This window comes from Psammomys obesus, unplaced genomic scaffold (assembly GCF_907164565.1).
Source record: "Psammomys obesus unplaced genomic scaffold, mPsaObe1.curated_primary_1811, whole genome shotgun sequence".
In the NCBI taxonomy this organism is placed as follows: domain Eukaryota; kingdom Metazoa; phylum Chordata; class Mammalia; order Rodentia; family Muridae; genus Psammomys; species Psammomys obesus.
Window position 1 is genome coordinate 5,723,812 of NW_026591450.1, and position 18,977 is coordinate 5,742,788.

Here is an 18,977-nt window from a genome sequence, read left to right on the forward strand (position 1 = left end):
AGCAGGGCTCTCAAGTATGACTTTCTTCAGCACAAAATGGACTCAGTGAGAAGCCTTTGACACAGCTGAATGGTCATAATCTAGTGGGAGAACTTAGAAGGGCTTGAACAAATAAGAACTGGTTTTGCTTAATAAATTACACTGAAAATCACCTAAATGGTTAACTCAGCCATTTTACTACAGTATTAGTATGCTATAATTATCATCAATTATTCTTTTCTAGGAAATAGCTCAACATCATGTTTACTTTAGTGTTACCAGTAGCTGTAAAATGATATTACTAAAGAGTGAATATTTATTTTCTTTAATATATATTTATAATGAGAAAAGTTACTTTATTATAAGAAACAGCATAGCAACAGGGTAGACCAGGGTGACTTACATACTGAGACAGGACCCATAATTATTGCTAGATTTTTATGTAAAACAAGTTGCTGTCCTACAGAATAATCTACTAGACAGATTTTTTTTGCTTCTCAACTGTGCAAGAATTTATAAGTTATCATACAACTTCATCTAGCCTGAGGACTTTACGCAAAAAATCAACCACCCCTATTCCCTATAATCACAAATTTGCTACAGTTTCTTCATGGTTAGCATAAAGACCGTGCTCTTTACATTTGACCTCATTGTTTACTTAGGTACAGCAAGAGTGCCCACGACAGCTGCTTCCTCGGGTTTGCTCTGTAACCACCCAAAAATCTAGAGGATCAGCTACTGTATTAAGTTCTTCTTCAGAATCTTAATATCTTTCTAGAATGCTCTATCATCCCCTCTTCTTTCTTAAGGTTACAAATTCAGCACTTCTCATCAGACTTCACCTATAGCATCTGCAAATTGTAATGAATTTCTTTCTTTTTCAAGTTCACAAAACTCTCTGCTTTTCCTGGACAGCTAAGAAACAACTCTTGTTGCCATTTATGAGACTAGAATTCTACAAACAAAATACAAATTATTTTTTCTTGGAAAAGATTTTATGATTGGTTCCACATATGAAGCGTATCCCTTTTAAAAATTTTTTTACTTTACTTATATATTTATTTATTACAATTGTGTTCACTTTGTATACTCACTGCCGCCCCCTTCCTTATTTCCTCTCAATCCCACCCACCCTCCCTCTTCTCCTCCCATGCTCTTTCCCTAGTCTCCTGATAGGGAGGACAGCTTCCCTTTCAATCTGACCCTAGCTTATCAGGACTCAAGGCTGGCTGTTTTATCTTCCTCTGTGGCCTAATAAGGCTGAACTCCCCAGGGGAAGGTGATCAAGGAGCCTACAACTGAGTTCATTTCAGAGACAATCCCTGTACCCCTTACTAGGGAACCCAATTGGAAACTGAGGAGCTACTGGGTTTCCTTTGAGCAGGGGGTCTAGGTTCTCTCCATGCATGGTCCTTGGTTGGAGTATTGGTCTCTGCAGGGCCCCTGGGCCCAGGTTTTTTTGGCTCTGTTGTTCTCCTTGTGGAGATCCTGTACTCTTAAGGTCTTTCTATTTCCTCTTCTTTCATAAGGATTTCCTGCCCGTTTCCGCCTATCAGCCTCCACTAGTCCTCAGAAAAGGAAAGCCCTCCTCTCCTACCAGCTGACCTTATTCTTTTTCTTTTACTGTCATTCTTACCCTTATTCTTTCTTATTCTCCCCTCTCTGTCATTACCTAAATAAACTCACTAGCACTTCTTTTTTGGGCTTTTCTTGAAACTCTTCTCCTCAGCAGACTCAGTATCTGGCTTACTTCAGTAAAGGCCCCCATGGTGGAATGAATAACAACAAAACAATTGTATTGATTATATACAGGACATCTCTCATTGTTCCTTGAAAACCACAATATAACAAAGGTTGGCGTAGCGCGTCCATTATATTGAGTATTTTATGTAATCTGGAGATAAGGGGCTTAAGTTTCCTTTGATTTGAGTAAACTCAATGGTCCTGGAACCAATCCTCTATGGATTCTGTAGGACAATTGTGGATGCTTCCTGTATGTCCAGTTAATCTAGCAAACTTTTCCAAATACAAGAACTATGAAAAATAGTGTGCTTATTTTATCAACACAATCTCCTCAAAAGCTAATTTCTCTTACTCAAAGGCATTTCAATGTATTGAGTTAATGATTAAATATGGGGCACACCACCAATTTTTTTTCCCACATCTTTCCACTAAAAAGTGAAATATGGTTGTTTCCAAGTACAACTTGGAGAAGCTGAAAGCAATGGACATCTGCTAAGAGTTGGGAATCATTGTATTAGGGGTTGTGGCCAAAGGTGGGTTGTCCAGGATCAATCAAGTAGTTGGTCCCAAATCCATGTACATGTAAAAGCACTTAATGGAGTTTAAGAAGACATAAATTTGGGAGGTTGACTTGTGGGAGATAGATCTGGGGAGGATTAGAGGGAACGGTATGTAAATATTATATTCATTGTATAAATCAGTGAAATTCTCAAAAAATAAAAAATACCTAAAATGATGTATTTAAGTGTAAAAAAAAACACACTGAATTGATTTTGGTTTGTTTTTAATTTCTAAGATTAATTTTGGGAACATCAAAGAGCTAGCAAATGAAATTCGATTAAAATTGGATTAATACTGTTTATCTATTTAATCAAAATGCTATAAAATACCCAAAACTAAAGCAGAAGTCAATCGTTGCAGTGTAAAGCAGTAAGTCTATTTTGCATCCAGAAACTTTGGAAATGAACTAAACCTAAGTCAGTGCAAAGCAAGGGAGGTATTCTAGTGACACCGACTTTGTTATCCATGCTGGCGATAAAGGAATGGAGGTGACTCATGTGATCTCTTCCAATATTCTAAAGCTACTTCATGATTCTAGTGCGACATTGCACTTAAATACTCAACTTTAAAGAGAAAAAAGTTGACTTCTGAATAAATACTTAGCAGTAAGTTTTATAGGAGGCCTTTCTCCCAGTTTTTTTAAAGAATATAGCACCTAAAACTGAGCTCAACAAACTGAGCACATGTCAAGTTTCACACATTTCCTAGCTTCTCTTTTGATTTAGTTATTATAAGCTAAAGGCCAACTTAATTTCCTTCCTTTGTATTTTTTAAATTTTTAACAATATCCAAGTCTCATCCTTCACTGCGATCTTTCACATTTTAGAACAAACTGACACTTTAAGGCAAACCTATTCTCTGATTCCCTGAAAAAAAAAAAAAAATCTGAAAACCTGAGAACATCTTCTCAGGTTAAAATGTTCTGTCAGTATTCCTCTTGCTGTCAAATACCTATATTAATTAATGTTTTTAATACTAAGTAATATTTCACAGGTAGAAAGACGTTTAAAAGAGGAGGTGAAAACTTTTTAGAAAAGGCTCCACCTAGCAGCAGTTAGAAACAGAGGCTGAGACTCACGGCCAAACATTGGGAACAGCACAGAGGGTCTTCTAAAAGAGTGGGTAGCATGATGGAAATATTCAGGGGACAGAAGCTCTGCAAGAAGACCAACAGAGCCAACTAACCAGGGCCCAGGGGGACTTGCAGAGACTGAAGCACCAGTTGAGGAGCAAGTATGGACTGGATCTAGGCCCCCTACACAGATGTACCCAATTAGCAGCTCAGTCTCCATGTGGGTTCCCTAGTAAGGGGAGTGGAGGCTGTCATTAACATAGACTCTGTTGTCTGCTTTTCAGTAACTTCCCTCTGGTGGGGCTGCCTCACCAGGCCACAGAGGAAGAGGATGCACTTAGTCCTGATGCAACTTGATGTGCTGGGGTGGGTCGATGGGGTGGGGAGCTCTTCTTTTCTGAAGAGTACAGGAGCAGTGATGGGAAAGAGGTAGGGACGGTGGGACCAGGAGGAGAGGGAGGAGAGGACTAGTATCAGGATTTAAAGTGAATAAATAAATTAACTAATTTAAAAAAAACAACCAAAATGTGTTATATTTGTGTGTGAAATTACAAAAGAACCAACTTAATAACAAACAAACAAAAAATTTACTGTTGAGAACTTTTAAACATATGATAAATAATGAATTCCATAAATAAAATAAAGAAAAACAAAGTTTCAAAAGCCTGGGAAAACAGTTTTTCTAAAAGAAAATGTACAATGTTCTGCTATATGTTATTAAAGTAGTAAAAAAAATGAGTATGAAAAGGGCCCCTATCAGTGTACTTGGAAAGGGGCAGGGAGGAGATGAGGGAGAGAGGGTGGGATTGGGAGGGAATGAGGGAGCAGGATACAGCTGGGATAATAAAATATAACTAAGAAAAAAATGAGTATGTTCATTACTGTATTCCAAAGGTCTACCTATGCACAAAGAAAGGAGATAGCAAATATAAATTCATTAGCCCTGGCGGTGTGTCTTTGTCAGGACAGTGCTTGGAAATGATGTGAAGTAGCGAATGGCTCACAGTCCAGTTGATATGTAAGATTTTAATATGTCTGGAACGCAAAGAAATGTGAAAATCTTTATAATCAAGCCTGTGAAATAAATGTGCTATAGACATCAGCCTTTATGAGTCATCTGATTCCTTTAAGATCGTATGCTGAGACTTATTTCAAGTCTTGGAATTTATGAAGCCAACGTCGGCCACGACATTCGTTACTGCTATGACATCAGAAAGCGGGATCTCTGGGATGCAGATGGCCATCCAGCTTGGTCTATTGCGTGAGTCCCAGGCTGCAGTGAGTGACTCTGCCTCAAATACCAAGTGGACGATACTTAAGTAATGACACCTGAGCTTGACTTCTGTCTTGGATACCTGAGCCTACACATGCACATGTGTGGCTGCTCATACATATGAACCCTCATGAACACCCTCCCACTCCTACCACATATACACCATATGACACAAAATTCCTTTTTGACTCATTGCTGTAAAATGCTAGACAGAAAATATCAGTTTGGAACTAGAACATAAGTATATATGTCATGTAAGCCTTTTGAAAGCAAATAACAAACACTTGCATTAAAAAGTGGATGCTTGTATTGACAGAGGTTTATGACATATTTAACCTACACCAAAGAACAATGCTTTTAAATCCGTGTTAGGCAAGAGAAAATTGTCCTTAGTAGGATAGTTTTATATTACATTGAAAAGAGTCGCACTTAAAAGTTTCCCTAAACAAAAAGGTCAAGTTTGGTCAAAGTAAAAATATTTAAACTTTATACACATTACCATCAATCATACTTAGTCTGAAGTGGCTTTAGATATAAAGAATTAAGGGAGAAATATATAGAAGCTTTCTTGTTAGCTCCAATTTAACTCATGCTTAGGATGCTACAAAACAGAAATGGACCTGTAAGTTCATTACTGTGCAAGCATTACTCAGACAAACACTTAATAAACAGCTCTCTATGACTATAAACACCGATACTTTATGCCTCCAGTCATTTATTCTACAAAGGCCCGAACCCCTGACAAGACGTGAATAAACGAGTGTAGTGTCCTTTCATGTTGTCCACATCTGTGACCCATGAATAACTATCTCTGAGTTTTCCCCTTAGGGTTTCAGAATTCCTCACTCTATTTTTCTACTAACAGAAAGCAGCTGAATCCAGAAACTTCAGGCTTATGAAGGAGAAGAGATTATTTTTTTTTTCATTCTTTCTGATTCTCAAAGCACATAGGACCACACAGAGACTAAGGCCACTCCCACAGGCCTACAATGGGCTGAACGGGGTTAGCTATATATTATGGCTTCCAGGTTAGGGCTTTTATGGGGTTCCCGGGTGTGTGAATGAGTAGGTCTCTATTACTTGTGCCTTCTCTTGGGCTCTTGGCCTTCTGTGTGTTTGTTTTGTCCAATTCCAATGTGTTCATTTTTGTTTTATCACTTTATTTTATTTTTATCATTATCACTTATAAGCCCATATGTTTTCTAATGAAAGAAAAGGAATGAATCCAGATGAAAAGCAAGGTGCAGAGCAGCTGAGAGGAGTACAAGGTGTAGAAACTGTAATTAAGATATATTATTTGAGGAAATAATCCATTTTTGTTTTGATTTGAATTTTTGTTTTTTTTTCATTTTATTGAAATTATTTTCTCACATAATATAAACTAATTATAGTTCCTCCTCCCTCTACTTTTCCTAGTTCTTCCCCACCTCCTCTCCTATCTGGATCTACTCCCTTCCTGTCTCTCATTAGAAAAGAACAGGCTTCTAGGGCAAAACAACAAAACATAACAAGGTAAAATATAATATATATATATATATATATATATATATATATATATATATATATATATATCCCTGTCGCATTGAAGTTGACAAGGTAAACTGACAGAAGGAAAAGAGTCCCAAGAGAAGGCACAAAAACCAAAGACCCACACACTGAGGAGCCTTATAAAAATACTAAACTGAAATCTATAATTTATATGCAGATGACCTGGTAGAGACCCATTTAAGCCATGTGCTTCCTGCTTCAATCTCTGTAAGTCCACCTGAGCTCTGATCAGTTGAGTTTTAGGGCCTTGCTCTTGTGTCCTTCATTCCTTTGGGTCTTAAATTCTTTCAGCCTCTTCTTCCAGTGGTGTGGTTCCTGTAGAGCAATGGTGGCACAAAGCTTGCAGAAGTAACCAAGCAGTGTCTGATCTGATTTAAGGCTCACTTCACCAAATAGAATCCATACCTGACACTGCCTGGGTGACCAAGAACCAGATAGCACAGAGACCTAGAATAAAACCAAATACTACAAATCTTTAAAAAAAAGTAGTCACTGACATGAACTTCGTTGCCTGCTTTTTGATCACCTCTCCTTGGCAAGGTGGCATTACTAGACCACAGAGAAAGGATCCAGACAGTCCTGATGACACCTGATAGGCTAGGGTCAGCTGGTCCCTCCCCTATCAGTGAATTAGGGGATGGACAAAGGAGGGAAAGAAGGAGGAGGGTAGGACCAGGAGGAGATGAGGAGGAGGGCAACAGCTGGGATACAAAGTAAATAGATTGTAATAAATAATAACAATAATAATAATGAAAAAGGTAGTGGTAAAATGATTACTAATGATATTCTGCTATACTCATAGATGAGTGCCTTGCTCAGGCATAATCAAAGAAGCTTTCTCCTACAAAAGATATGAACAAATACAGATACCCACAGCCAGGCATTACACAGAAAGAGAGACCTTGGAACACATAGCTCTAAATGTAAGAAAAATGCCTACGTTTGAGAAAAGGAAAACAAATAAATGGTAAACTATTCACAATATTAAAAATATCTCTGATTTTAGCTGGGATATATCCTCTGAGTAATGTGTTTCTGGCACACATCTTTTTTTTCTCTTTTTAGATTTTCTCTGGGAAAATGATATCTACCATTGCTTGGTATTTCTCTCTCTCCGGGTTCTTTGATTTTTTTTCAAGAGCTACTGTATTCTTATAATAAATTGGCTTTGTTGGCTTTGTTTGAGAATTTATTCTCTTTTTTCTGGTCCTTTACATAGTGAACACAATCATAGGAAATTTTAAGCCATTTTGACAATAAAATGCAAAGATAAATATCCAAAATGTGGCAGACCTAATCATGAAGGGCAGATTAAACATGAAAACTGGCTATAGATGAAAAATACCAATAGTCAAAACCGGAGTATGACCAACGTAGCCATTTATTAATTGTATTGTTCAGTCCGAAAGAAAGGGATGGGGAAAAGCAGAAAAGGTGGGAGAAACTGCCCGTGCACAGGGGGCCACAGGGTCAGGTAGAAAGAGAATTGTCGCCCACAGTCAGGTCAGAAACTCCTAGACAGTGGACTCAGAGTGAGTGCTCTTAGCATTCCTTGTTTATTTTCTTTTGATATATTCTTTAGGACATGAATACCAGATCATTACCACAGACTTCAATTTGACCTCACATTGATATTTTTAGTACTGAACACAGAGATCAGATTTTCTGGAAGGCAAAAGGGCATGCAGGGTTCCTGGCTTCCAGGATTATTCAATAAAAAAAAGAAGGCTTCAGATTTACAGCAGAATTGTCATGCACAACACTAAACAGTAACACAGAACATACTTGCCTCTCCCGTGGTAGACATTTACAGCCGTGGGTGATGTGCACAGGTGTCTAACTGAGAGACTTCTGGCTTGGTGTGGAGAAATGTTTAAAGAGCCAAGTGTGTGCTTGCGAACACCAGTCTGACCAGCACTGATCATCAGTAAATTCAGGCATAGAGAGTATTTCCAAGTGGTCGGATATAGATCTATTCTTAGAAAATGACAAGAGATTAATTTTATGTGAAAGTGTTCTGATAAGTGTTACATTGATGACACACAGGCTACAGCTCTGTTTGTGTTGGTCAGCTACCACTGGGCATGGCGAATGCCTGTAGTATGGTTGATATACCTGGTGAAACTCTATTGGAAAATTTTGACTTTTCCTTCCCCAAAGGGTACCAATTGCAAACAGCTTCATGGTTACGGTGGGACTTTGTTTCCACTTCTCGGTGCTGGGATTTTGTTTGGGGTGAACCTCTGCTTATTTTGTGCCTGCTGCAATAATCTCTTTGCGTTCATAAGTGTGTCAGCCAGGTAAATCTGTTTCTTTTGAGTCGTCTACCACGTCTGGACTATACAATCATTCTGCCTCACTTTCTTAAGGGAGATGGTTTAATACAGATATTCAATTTATTGTTAAGTGTTCTAACATCTCTTACTCTCTGCATATTGTCAGTTGTGGGTCTGTGATGTTAACTACCATCTACTAGAAGAACTTTTTTGATGAGGCCTGGTTATGCACTGATCTACAGATCGAGGCCAAATTTTAAATATGTCACTAAAAACATGATGCTTCTATTTAAATAAAGATAATTGGACTTCATCAAAATCAAAAACTTTTTTCCAAATCATAAAAAATAGACATATACATATATGTAGGTCTATTTACTGAACTATTAAATAATTTTTAAGGACTGAAGTTTCAAAGATCAGAAAGGACTATTGTATGTGACACATACATGTGTATAGTTGCATATAAGTGTATATGATTCTCAAAAAAGGCCACACCTCCTAATGTTCCGGAACAGTACACCCACTAGGGAATAAATAATCCTATAAAGAGCCTCTGGGTGCTCTTCTCATTTAAACCATTACACATAATATTGAAGAAGCTCAAAACAATTACGATGAGTCACAATATCTGCTAAAGTAAAAATATAGACTTTAAATCCATTTGTAGAAAATCAATAACTATACAATAATCCCTAATGGGTAAGTAAGCCAGTGTTTGCTTGGGGAGCTGGAGTTGGAGGTGAGTCATGAGAAGAGAAAAATTACAAGTGAGCATGAACAAACTTCTGAGGGAGGGATGCAGTAATTGTCTTGAGCTTGGTGCAGGATTTCAAAGTACATTCATACGTACCAATAGGCAAGTCATGAATTTATTTACCGTTATGCATCTTAGGGTAATCATCTCAGGAAAGCAGAGGAGAATGATATAGCCAATGATATAACCATCTCCATGAAACTGACATTCAAATCAATGATTGACTATAGAAATAACATGTTGAAGTCCTCAATTTCTTTTCTAGGTTTGTTAAGTAGACTTTCCTTTGCTTTTAAATTTTCTTTAAGAACAGAAAACATAATATTTACCATTTGAACTATTTTAATCATTAACCAGTAGCACTAAATACATGCCCCAAATGATGTACAACCATCACTGTCACCTGTCTCTGTGACTAGCATCCATTCTTATAACCAGTATCCACCTCTGTAATCAGTATCCATCTCTGTAGCCAGCATCCTTCCAGGTAACCATCATGCACCCGTGTAACCAGTATTCATTCCTGTAGCCAGTATCTATCGCTGTAACCAGCATCCATCTCTATAACCAACCAGCATCCATCCCAGTATCCATCATCCATTCTGTAATGTGCATTCATTTCTGTAACCAGTATCAATCTCTGCAACTTTCTTTTCTTGTAAAATGGAAATTTTGTTTTTATTAGATGACAACTATTTTCTTTGGACTCTGACCCTGACCACTGTCTACTCTTTCACAAACTCACAGCAATCGGTTGCCAATTTGCATTAAATTGCACCAAGTTACAATGATGTTACTGGTTGTGCACTCTGCCTAAATCTATAATGCACTCAGAAAACCTTAGGGAACAGTATTTCTCTGTTTTCTCTAATGATAGTGTCGGCACCCTTTGTTCATAAAAGCCATATGAGAAAGACAGCTAGAATATCTGAGGGAAATCCTCCTATACATCAGATCTAAGCACGAAAAACGGCAAATTTTATGTTACTAGGAAAATTATAATTTAGTGATTATGTGAACTACCTCATTTCACATTAGAATTTGCAACAAATATTTTCAAGCTAAAATTTCTGATTCTATCTAGAGCTGGGAAAAAAAACTACTTTCCATGATAAGATGGATATCCAAAAGACCTTGTCATTAAATTTTAAAGAAGATTCATCATTTTTATATATGCTTAAGCAGTACCTGCCAAGACAGCAAAAGTTCAGAGTTAAAGTTCATAGTTCCCTTTAGTCTATTCTGGGTAGCACATTCTAAGCATTAAAGGAAAAAATATATATGTTTATGAAAAAGACAACCCATGTCAATAAAATTAAGTTAGAAAATATTTCATACAAAAGATAAATTGAAGAGAATAAAATGTAAAACAAATTGAATTCATTAGATGAATTTGTTCTCAGAAAATTGGCAGCATTACAGAAAGCAATGAAAAATAAAAAAGCATTTGGACATAATGTTTGAGTTTAACGCTCACACACCAACAGAATATTTATTTCATAAATGCGCATTTGACAAGAAAACAATTCTCTTTTCTCCATTGATTTGAATATTCATTTCTACTACGCTTCTGTTTCTGTTGCCTAGCAGTAGAATTGAGAGATCTATGTTTTGCAGATTATTAGGCTATTTTATCACACCAAGAAAAGTAGACTAAAGTGTTCTGCAGGTATTAAAGGAACACTTGTAATGCATTTTCTTTGTGCTTAAGGGAGGGAATCTAAATTCAGAATTATCTTTAAGTCTTCATAGTGGTACTTTGCAGTCTTTTGTAGGGCAAGCAAAGGATGAATATGGCGAACAATGACTTAGGATGTGTTTGTGAAAGAGATTCCCGAGAAATTTTAAAAGCAAGGTAGAAGTTCTGAATTACAGAGATGAAACAAATTATTATGCCCTCAAGTATATGATTAATTTAGGGATATATCTGTGTATGTCCTTCTCAGAAAGGTCTTCCTTGTTATCATCTGAATACTATTAGAAATGTCTTAATTCGACACATGAGTACAAAAGCTAATTAAAATTACATCAAAGGCATATGGTGTTTTAAATGCCAGCCCTGGCTCATTCTCTATCTATATGAAATATCAGGTCTATAATATACCTCTTTAACGAAAGTTCTTTTAATGATTTGGGCTAAAGAAATATTCCTAACTCAAAAAAGTTAATAAGGTGATGAAAGCAATAATTATGAAATTAAAAGATCACATGAATAGAAGAAACAGCAATCATTTCTACAATAATGATTTTAAAGTTACAGTTAAGAAGTACTCAATTTTAAGATCTCCATAACAGCCTTGTGACTTCCTAACATTATTTCTGTCACCATATGACTTCTGTATGACTCCTGAAAGCAGAGCATATGTGTTGAAAAATAGTTGTGCCCTGACAAATGTTTTCACATAAATTCATGCAAATCTTAGGTCCTAGAGTGATATTTGCATTAAAACCACCTTCAATTTATATAAAAGATTTCAAAATATGATACATGCCTGTATCTTCAAGTAAGTTTTTTTCCTTGTAGATTATAAAGGAAAAATGCAATCTAGGCACAATCACCTATGTTTCCACACCCAGCACTCAAGGCTGAGGCAAAAGGATCATCGCTTCTAGACCAGCCTATGCTACATAGTAAAATCTTTTCTCAGGAAGAAAGAAAAAGTATGTGCCCAGAAATACAGGATAGGCTTTAAATTCCTAATGAGGCTTTCCTTTGTTGATATATCTCCCAACTGTCAAGTTTACCTCCCCGGCAACTGCCAACATACCGCAGCCGGCTAACACGCGTGTTTAAAGTTTGAGACACTGCCACCTTGTGGTCATTTGAAGGAAATTCAAGTCTTTGACGTGCTAACAGCACGGAAAGCTTAAGCACCAGAAAGGAAGCGAGCACAGGCTCATTTATCTTGACTGAAAGCAAGCTGACAAACACCTAAGGCAGTGGGAGCCAGTTATATCATGACTTTAGGAAAGGCGTGCTACATTCTTCCTAACCCTTGGTCATAAAGAAGAAAAAAAATAGATATAATTACCTCAAAGGATTATTTTAAGGACTAAGTTAATATATTGGAGACACACTGTTGATGATAATATGCTGCGGGCAATAAACCCTATCACAGTAGTACAGTCACTTTGAAAAGCCATTTTTCACCACAGCCACTTACATTTTGCTTGAAATACTCATGGAGATGTTTTGTTCCTTCAGCAAAAAAAAAAAAAGAAAAAAAAAAGGAAAAAGCAGGTGGTTTACTGAAGGATAAGTGGTATTTATAGCTAGTGCTCTAAAATATGAAGGCTATGTGAGAATATCTATGGGTCTAACTTATCGGTAGAGTGTTTGCTTAAACCCTGTTCAATTCCCTGGACTATTGTCAAAATCTATCAGTTGACTTCTCAATTGTTTTGTTTGTTCATCAATTACATTTAGCAGTAGTTAGAGCATAGTTTTAAAAAGATGGAAAGGACAAAAGGTACTAGTTCTGTAATAAAATTTCTAAAAAACATAAATTTCAATAAATATGAAAGAATGAATTTGCTAAAAGTCCGTACAAACTGAGTTTTAGCAAATCAGTTCTTTCATATTTGTCTCAATTTTAAATAGCATATTGCATGTTTTTGGGTTTGTTTTTTTTTTTGCTTAATGTTTTTTCATTGTGATTTTAATTTTTGTTTTTTATTAGACAAAGAGAGACTCATGAATTTGGGCCAGTAGGTAGTCAGGAGAATCTTGGAGGAGTTGGGTTAGGGAAATGAATATGATCAAAATACATTTAATGAAAAGACTTAAATAAAATATATACATAAAATATGGTCTCAATGATTTTTTTCTTCTAGGGAATTTATTAGTTTAGGTTTGTCTTTAATATTATGAACTTATAAGGTCTTATATACATGATAATGCATGGTTAATCTATATTTATAAGATATAATGAAAAATGAACCTATATTACTCATTCTGAAAGAGTCATAGTAATATATATTATCCTTTAAAAGACAAAAAATATTAAAGTGTTAAATTTTCTGGAAAGAAAAAATGAATAAGGGATAGTTTGTATTTTCTTCACATACCTGATTGAAATGAGTGGCCAGAATCTTGCCTTGAATTTCCAATAAGTAGTTTTCACAGTACAAAAAAAATGAAAATAAAGAGGAGATGTTAGAGTTAATATATGTGATTTAATAACTCTGTAGTGCAATCAAATTGTTCCCTGAGTAAGGTTCCTGTGAAGACTTCCCACAAATTAGCAGCATTACATTTTCTTATCTCCAGTTTCTGCATAAGCGATTGATCTTTTCTAGAACCCAACACATTGACTGTCAGCAACTATTTGCTGAGATGCTACAGTTAGTTCAAACCTAAGTTCACTAACATTCAATAAGTGAAATAATCATTATTAAATGAATTCGTGAAACATGATCCCAAATTAGTAAAGGTTTATTAACTCATGCAGCTAAGTAGAGCACAACTAGAAATACATGAACTCAGACATGTACCAGAGTAATCGCTCTGAGTTGTTAGGGAAATTATGCACAGGGAGGTAAAACAGCAATGTAGAAAGCCACAAAATGTGTTCTATTTCTTTGCTAGGTATTCTCTCTATATATCTGTTAGTGAGTTCTAAAGTTTCTTTGGCAAAAGAAAGAAAGGAAGAAAGAAAGAAAGAAAGAAAGAAAGAAAGAAAGAAAGAAAGAAAGAAAGAAAAGAAAGAACGAACAAATTTGTGTAAGACAAATTGATATTTCTTAAAATTCAACACAAGTTCATTTAAATTTGAATGGACTTTGAATTCTAAAACAGCCCCCCCCCTTTTTTTTTTTTTAAAAAATGCTACTTGAAATGTTTTAAATATAAAAATTTGACCTGTTGGTCTATGTCTTCTTTTGAAGAATATTTAAATCTTAGGTAGCCAAGAGAAGATGCACTTTTGTCAGAGAAATACATGCCATTTTTTATCATCATGCCCAACAGTATAACAAGAAAAGAAATACTAGTTTGAAGACCCCTGTTTTTTCTAACATATTTTGAAAAGATCCATGCCTCTGAGTCAAGCAATCTGATCATAAATGAATTTTGATAATGGGGAAAGGGCAGCAAAAAAATGGAGACAGATAAGAAGAATGTCTAAAAAAGTCAGTGGAATTCTCACTACAGCCATAAAATACCACGTAGCTGTCTGTGCCCCACTTGATGGATGTCACTAACCCTGTGATGGGTCAATAAAAATTGTTTTGCAGTCACATGTGGCTCCCAGTCCTACCATTTGACTCTTGACCTGATGTGCTACAAATCATATCCGAGTCGAACTCTGCTAATTCATCTATGTCCTATCAGATAGGGTGTAAAATACACCCGGGGGAGTCTGTCAAAGTGGCATTTGTACAGCATTTTCAGAGTGCCTAGTATAGGGCAGAGGAGAGCAGGTACATAATTTTATCCTCTAGTAGGCAGTCTTTGTATCAACAACCCAAATTAGCCCAGGTAGGAGAAAATATATGTTTAAAATTATCCTTTATGTACATAAAATATACAAATTGCTCTATGTGTATTCAGTATACAAGACCTAACCTAAAATGACATATGCTTATGTTACAGAAGAATACAATTTAACAAGAGGTAACAGAAGAGAACATGACATAGAAAAACAAGGAGAAATGATAATCAAATGATAATGCAAAGGCATTAGAGAGAAGATTCCCTGAAAAGCAAAACATGTGAACAATGATGAGGACAAAAGATTCATGCTTTACTCATTCACTCATTTATGAAATATTTAGTGAATGTCAATTTGTCCCTTTTTTAGAATGAAGTTCCTGTAGTATATATACAATTACATCTGCTAAACAAAAGTTACTTTTACTCCTGGTGCCCAACATATTACAGGTATACTATACAATCCGACAAGTCAAATAGTTACAGAAAGATCTAACAATACCTTAAATGACATGCTTAGTAAACAGAAAATGGGAATATTAATTCCCAGAAATAGACTGAATACTGCTTTATTAACTTTACTTTTTAAAAAAAATTCATATTTATTTATTATTTTATAAATTACAGTTTATTTACTTTATATCCCGGCTGTAGCCCCCTCCCTCTCCCCTCCCAATTTCAACTTCCCTCTCTCATCTCCTCCCATGCCCCTCCTCAAGTACACTGATGGGGGGGTCCTCCTCCTTTTTCCTCTGACCATAGCCTATCAGGTCTCATCACGACTGGCTGAATTGTCTTCCTCTGTGGCCTGGTAGGGCTGCTCCCACCTCAGGAAGAGGTGATCAAAGAACCAGCCACTGAGCTAATGTCAGAGATAGTCCCTGATCCCATTACTAGGGAACCCATTTGGACACTGAGATTCCATGGACTAAATCTGTGCAGGGGTTCTAGGTTATTTCCCATGCATGGTCCTTGGTTGGAGTGTCATTCTCAGAAAAAAACCCAGTGCCCACATTTTTTGGTTCTGTTGATCTCCTTGTGGAGCTCATGTCCCCTCCAGTTCTTTCAACCTCCCTCTTCTTTCATAAGATTCCCTGTATTCTGCCCAAAGTTTGGTTATGAGTCTTAATATTTGCTTCGATACCATGCTGGGTAGAGTCTTTCAGAGGCCCTCCATGGTAGGCTTCTGTCCTTGTTGCCTGTTTTCTCCCTCTTCCAATGTCTATCCTATTTGCCTTAGGATTGATCATTTTAGCTAGGGTCCTCCTTCTTGCTTAGCTTCTTTAGGTGTACAGATTTTAGTATGTTTATTCTATATTATATGTCTAATATCCACTTATAAGTCAGTATATACCATGTGTGTCTTTCTGCTTCTGGGATACCTCACTCAAGATGATCTTTTCTAGTTCTCACCATTTGCCTACAAATTTCATGATTTCCTTGTTTTTAATTGCTGAATGGTATTCCATCGTATAAATCTACCAAAATTTAAGTATCCATTCCTCAATTCAGGGACATCTTGGTTGTTTCCAGATTCTGACTATTACCAATAAAGCTGCTATGAAAATGGTTAAGCAAATATCCTTGTTGTATACTTGAGCATAATTTGGATATATGCCTAGGAGTGGTATAGCTGGATCTTGAGGAAGCACTATTCCTAATTGTCTGAGTAAGCACCAAATTGATTTTCAACGTGGTTGTATAAGCTTACATTCCCACCAGCAATGGAGGAGGGTTCCTCTTTCCAACACCCATTCATGTTTAAAGTCTTGGAGAGTTCAGAGATATGAGGCACAAACCTAAACATAGTAAAGACAACACACAACAATCCTATAGCCAACAACAAAGTAAATGGAGAGAAATTTAAATCAGTTCCAATAAAATCAGGGATAAAGCAAGGCTGCCCACTTTCTCTATACCTCTTCAACATAGTACTTGAAGTTCTAGCTAGAGCAACAAGACAACTAAAGGAGATCAAGAAGATACAAATCAGAAAGGAAGAAGTCAAAGTATCACTATTTACCAATGAATGATACTATACATAAGTGACCCCAAAAATTCAACCAGAGAACTCCTTCAGTTGATAAACACCTTCAGCAAAGTGGCTGGATACAAAATTAACTAAAAAAAAAAATGAGTAGCCCTCCTGTATATGAAAGACAAAAGGGCTGAGAAAGAAATTAGTGAAACAACATCCTTCACAATAGCCACTAATAACATAAAGTACCTTGGTGTGAGTCTAACCAAGCAAGTGAAAGACCTGTTTGAAAAAAACTTTAAGTCAGGGCAGCTCAACAAATTGGCTGAAAAGGACAGATCATCCAACAGACTGGCATCCTGGAAAACATTGATGCTGAAATGGACATTTGCTGAAGGACAGATGATCAGGACTGCAGTTAAAAGGATCATCCCATCAAAGATCTTCATAAGGACTTTCAGAGTGTTAATTTTATGGGATTGATAATTGTTTCTGTTATAATAGTTATACTAAGTACAATTTTTAGCTTAAACAGAAAGGGGCAAAATGTAGAGGAATTTTAATCTTGGAACATGGCTACTCCAGCAAGAGGTCACAACCAAAGACTTAGGTTTTTGTGATCTGGCTGGAATGCACACAAACCTTTAATGCACACACACCTTTAATCCCTCAAGCTAGACTAGAGACACAAACTTACTACACACTTTTGATAAGGTTAAGTTAGTTTGTAGAAGGTAGCAACCATGTTTGAAAGTGATGTCTAATTGAGAGGCAGACAAAGTGATGAATAAGAGAAAGATTTGCCAGAATGAGTCAGAGATAGGATACACCCAACTCTCATAAGAACAGGTCAGAAAAGAGAGGACCAAGTTAGTTGAGTTTGGTTGAGTTCAGAGAGGAAGCAGTTTTACCAAGACAATTTTACAGAGACAGGTTATAGGTGAAGACAGAACAAGCCAGAGAATAAGAAGGAGCCAGAAGATTAGAACAGAATGCCAGAGTTAGTTTGAAACCAAGCATAATAATTCAGTCAGAAGCTGAGAGATGCCAGTTTGAATCAGTCAGTTTGAAGAGGAGTTTTGAGCTAGAACATCTGAGTTGAACCAGCCAGCCAGAGTTCAGAAAGAAAAATAAAGGGTGAGTAAACCATAAAGCCAATCTTATTCATATTGGATCTTTACCAATTTAGATAAAACCTATAGTCTTTCATCACCTGTGAAAATATAGACAAAACTCCACTTAACATATTCCTTGACTTCCATTCTAATTTTAAAACACCTTTAAAGCCATAAGCCACAAAGGCTTATGTAATGTATAAAGGGTCAGCAGTAAGCCAACAATTACATCTGGCAAATAAATGTTACTTTTATACTATGGATGTATTCTAAATCTGGATCTTAGTGAGATTACACAGTAAAAAAAAATTACTGAAACTAAAAAAAAAATTAAAAAGTCTATTCATGCAAGAGAGGCATTTTTTAGATTCCCTTGGGGTACAGTATGGTGCATGACCCATGAGGCAACAGTATATTGTGAATAGATAAAACATAAAAACTGGAAAAGACAGTTTTACAAACATAGATATATTGTGAAAACAAATGTTAACTGTGAGTTAACATTTCTGTCAATGCCTAGACAACAGATGGCACCAGCCATACAAAAACCACAGGGAAGACTAGGGAAGTACAGAGGTGTAAAGTCATTGTTGCAACAAGTCAGTGAGTTCCCAATGTTGATGCCAAAGTACATTAGATGTGAGAGTGCATTTGAGAGGCAGAAACTGGAAAATGTTGAACTTTCCAGACCACATTGGGATCTTATTGCAAGTGAAAGGGAAACCATTAATAGTTTTGAAGAAGGAAGGTGGGATTATCCAATAATACTATAGGAAATCTCCCTGTTATATTATCTATGTTATATTATGTGGCAAAGGTGAAGAAATTTTACGGTTATATCTATGTCTCCATGAGTTGATTTTGTGTTTCTCAAAAGGTTGTACTGTTGACTACACCTCACTCAATCAGGAGAACCCTTCAAAGAGGGTTTGTAAGTTAGAAATGGGGAAAGTAACAGGGTTACTTTTCTGTTCTGTTGGGCAAGCCAACTGAGAATCAGTTGCATAGCAAGGAAAGGTGGATAGGTATTAGGGCTAAAAGCCTCGAACTACTGCTGCAAGAAACATGACTATACCAGCAACCAGCATCATCGGTTGAAGGACTCAAGGGTTGAATGATATATAGTGCAAACCCAGTCTATTTTTAGAGTGAATAAATAGAGGATGTACCTAGACTTCATGAAAAAGCAGGTTCTGATATGCAGCTAAATTTAGGCTTTATTTCTCCATAGAAAAGTAATAGAT